Raw genomic sequence first — 5000 nt, forward strand, 5'->3', positions numbered from 1 at the left:
ATGAAAACATATATCTTATATTTAAAACTTTTATATATTCTCTTTTTTTAATTACAATTATAAACACATATTCTTTCGTCGATTCGAAGATATAATTATAAAGCTGGTGATGATAACTAATGGGAGGATTATAAGTTGGTGATGATATTTCAGCCTGAAATAATAATAATAGTAATGGTAATGATGATAGTAATAATAATAATGATACTACTACTACTACTACTAATGATAATGATATTGACAATGGTAATGATACTAATAATGATAATAATGATAATAATGATAATGATAATACGAATAATAATGATAATGATGATATGAATGATAATGATAATAATAGTGATAATAATAGTAACAATAGAATAATAATAGTAATACTAATAAAGATAATGATAATAACAATAACAATGACAATGATAATATACAAAAAAATAATGATAATAATAATGACGATGACGATAATGATAATAATAATTATGATAATAACAATGACAGGGAATACTTAAAGGTATCTTTGAAGTTTCATATGATAGTGACTAAATCGTTTGATAACCACAATTATTGTCTTAAAGTTGACAAAAGGAAAGACAGGATGATTGAAAAATACGGTATTACATTACTCAAAAAGGACACATATAAGCATATATATATTATTTCCCAGACTTTAAATTTGAATATCTCTAATGAGATATGAAATATCTGATATGCAAAGGAAAGAATTAAATGCAGGTTTTAAGAATTCATTGAAAATCAACTACATCCGTGTTCAGTGGATGTTCACCGAAATCCCAGAGGACCTCATTATTTTTTCAATAGATGTAAAATTCGAAGCATATTCAATCAGGCTGACATGTTTCATTCACCTGTACTTCATGAAATAATGAAGTATGTCATAGGGAAACGATATATCAGATGATGAACTTGTAATGAGATGGGAAGGTTTGGTTCTGTGGGGGTTTCGTGTCTGTGGGTATAGATGTGTGGGTGTGTGGAGGCTTAAGGGTATATAGACGAAGACACAGATACGTACGCGCTCATACATGGACGTGCACATACACAGAAATATACATGTGGATATGCATACAGGAATAGGCTCATACACCCATAAACACACACACACACAATCTGTCTGTCTCTATTTGTCTCTGTCTGTCTGTCTGTCTGTCTCTGTCTCTCTCTCTCTCTCTCTCTCTCTCTCTCTCTCTCTCTCTCTCTCTCTCTCTCTCTATCTCTCTCACTCTCTCTCTCTCTCTCTCTGTCTCTCTCTTTCTCTCTGTCTCAGAAACATACATATGGATACGCATACAGGCATATGCTCACACACCCACAAACACACACACAAATACGCACACACGCACACACACTAACTCATACTAAAAAAAATCGCACACAATTAAACACACACAAGTACAACCACACGAACATACACACACATTCATATCTACAAATACCTCAAGATATCAAAGTCTTCAATTTAATACAACTCTGCAGTGACTTTGAACTCTCACATTGCGTTTCCTAAATGCATAAAACTCTCTATTTCAAACACGCTAACACAATCACAGGAAATATTTATATCATGAAATTGCACATAACCCTTTTAATCATCTTTATTCATTTTTTTGTTCCACGAATCCGACAAAAAAACTACCATCCATTACCTCAATTGCTACATGAAGCTACTTAAACCGTAATACAGAATATATTGTACTAACAAACACAAGAACATAATCACAAACGACAAAGAAAAGACATTCAAAACACAAACATTAAAAAAAACAAAAACATATGCACTCTCAGAATATATACTAACACATACAGTAGCGTCAACATTAAACATAAAGTTGTGCCCAGAGAATAGACTGACAATGACAGGAGCATCAGTAACAATTAACAAGAACATTAATTTGTACCCACAGAACATACTAATATAGGAACGTCTGCATTAAACATTCATTTGTACCCACATAATATACTGTCAAATACAATTACATGAACAGCAACCCGCAGAAATATACAAACAAATACAAGAACCTCAACCACAAACAAAAACATTCATTCATACCCGCAGAACATAGAAACAAATACAGGAACCCCAGCAAAAACAAACAACCAAACCAAACAAAAAAAAACAAACAACGACACTAATTAGATCCCGCAGAATATACAAACAAATACAGGAACATCAACAATAACAAAACATAAACAACAACAACAACAACAACATTCATACCAACGAATTTAGGAGCAAAGGATTCAGCCTGATTTGTATACAAGTGATGTTACACGCAGACCTCATTAATGTGGACAAGAAAAATCAAGACTATACTGACAGGGTGATTACGGGTTTGTCAGCTTAGTCGTAGTGAATATAAATGGGTGGAAAACAAGGATAAGAGAAAAGAGAGAGAGGGAAGGAGGGAGGGAGGGAGGGAGGGAGAGGAGGGAGGGAGAGGAGGGAGAGGAGGGAGAGGAGGGAGAGGAGGGAGAGGAGGGAGAGAGAGAGAGAGAGAGAGAGAGAGAGAGGAAGACAGAGAGAGAGAGAGAGGGAGAGGGAGAGGAGAGGGAGCGAGGAGAGAGGGAGAGGGAGAGAGGGAGACTGGAATGATGAGGGAGAGCAGAGCAGAGAGAGAAGAGAGAGAGAGAGAGAGAGAGAGTGAGAGTGAGACTGAGACAGATAGATAGATAGATAGATAGATAGATAGATAGATAGATAGATAGATAGATAGAGAGAGAGAGAGAGAGAGAGAGAGAGAGAGAAGGGATAGACAAACTGACAGATCGATAGACACATAGAAAGAAAAGAACAAAAATAAGAAAAAACGTAGATGTTCTAGTGGATAGAAAGGGATAAAGAAAAGATATAGAAATTACATTCATTAATCTATCAATTTATTGGGCTATTTATATCTCATTCATGGGAGTTACTTTAACATGTAATTAGAATTTATTCCTTGTATGTTTCAGTTAATTATGCATTCCGTTCTCATGTCTGTGTGTTTATCAGTGTATGAATTCATGCTTACATTTAGAAAATTGCAAACTGTTGTTAATTTGTCTCTTTATTTGTTTACTGACTATCTGTCTGTCTATCTGTCTGTCTACTTGTTTGATCATCTGATTATCTGTCTGTCTAAATATCTATCTGTTTATCTATCTATCTGATTTATTTGCATGTCTGTATATCTATTCATTGGTGTATCTATCTATCTGTCAATATATCTACCATTCGATGATTAGATATACATTTCTCTATCTCTTTCTCTTCTCTTATCTCTCTCTCTCTCTCTCTCTCTCTCTCTCTCTCTCTCTCTCTCTCTCTCTCTCTCTCTCTCTTTCTTCTCTCTCTCTCTTCTCTCTCTTTCTCCCCTCTCTCTCTCTCTCCCTCTCTCTCTCTCTCTCTCTCTCTCTCTCTCTCTCTCTCTCTCTCTCTCTCTCTCTCTCTCTCTCTCTCTCTCTCTCTCTCTCTCTCTCTCTCTCTCTCTCCCCCCCTCTCTCTCTCTCTCTCTCTCTCTCTCTCTCTCTCTCTCTCTCTCTCTCTCTCTCTCTCTCTCTCTCTCTCTCTCTCTCTCTCTCTCTCTCTTTCTTTCTCTCTCTCTCTCTCTCTCTCTCTCTCTCTCTCTCTCTCTCTCTCTCTCTCTCTCTCTCTCTCTCTCTCTCTCTCTCTCTCTCTCTCTCTCTCTCTCTCTCTCTCTCTCTCTCTCTCTCTCTCTCTCTCTGTCTCTCTCTCTCTCTCTCTCTCTCTCTCTCTCTCTCTCTCTCTCTCTCTCTCTCTCTCTTCCTCCCTTTCTCTCTCCCCCTCTTTCTCTCTCTCTTACTCCCTCCCTGCCCCCCTCTCTCTATTTATCTATCCATCTTTATATATCTATCTATGATGATATGATAAAGGTGATGATGATAATAATAACAATCGATTCTGATAGATAATGGCAATGGAAAGGAATCAACAATCACCTTATTACGTAATATAAACCTGACTAATATTAATTCGTCACTATTTATATCAACGTCTGAAATGCTCGACTTTTGAAATTAATGTTAATGAGATAAATTTCTGTAAGAATATTAAGCAGGATGAATATCAAAGGATATATTCTAATGTATTTATGGAGAGACCTTTATTTGCATAAATAAATATCTTGTTAATTGAATTATTTGTAATAATATGAATGAATTTGTTAAATTGTTTAGCTCAAATACTCACGTGTCTCTGTGATCCTTCATTCTTGTGTCTCTTCTTTATTTATTTATTTTATTAATTTCCATGTTTGTTCATTTATTTCATGTATTCATTATGATTGACTGATTAGTTAATCAATTTATGCTTTCCTTAATTCATGTTCACAAATAAATAAACATGGAAACCAAACAACCAACGAAAAATAGACAAAAACAAACAAGTAACTAACAAACAAACAAAACAATTGAACACAAAGAAAAACGAGCCACGAACCAAGTAAAACAAACAAACAAACAAATAAATAAAAACATCTCTCCTTTCCCTCTACACGTCTGAGCAGTTATCAGATAAAGATAAAAAACAAATAAATAACTAGACAACACAAGCAAACAAACCCAGAACGCACCAACAACAACAACAAAAAAAAAGAAACAAAAAGAAAAAGGAACAAGAAATAAACCATTCAAACAAACACACGAAGAACCAATAACCAAAAAAATAATCAAACAAGAAACCAAAAAACAAAACAACCAAACAAACACACAAAATCCCAACACAAACAAGCAAACAAACAAACAAGAAACAACAACCAACCAACCAAAACAAATAAACAAACAAGAATCCAAAAACAAACAAACAACAAAAGGAACCAACCAACCAACCAAACACAAACAAACAAAAAGAAACAACAAAACAACAACCAACCAACCAAACAAACAAAATACCAACCAAAAAAACAACCAACCAAACACAAAACACCCACAAACCAACCAACCAACCAACCAACCCCCTAACCCACCCACCCACCCAACCAAAACAA

General features: G+C 35.0%; 1 pseudogene; it reads left to right on the top strand.

Moving 5' to 3' along the window:
* Positions 1 to 5000, top strand: part of LOC113813263 (cationic amino acid transporter 2-like) — an 88164-nt pseudogene that overhangs the window by 39236 nt on the left and 43928 nt on the right.

Source organism: Penaeus vannamei, chromosome 2 (genome assembly GCF_042767895.1).
Source record: "Penaeus vannamei isolate JL-2024 chromosome 2, ASM4276789v1, whole genome shotgun sequence".
In the NCBI taxonomy this organism is placed as follows: Eukaryota; Metazoa; Arthropoda; class Malacostraca; order Decapoda; family Penaeidae; genus Penaeus; species Penaeus vannamei.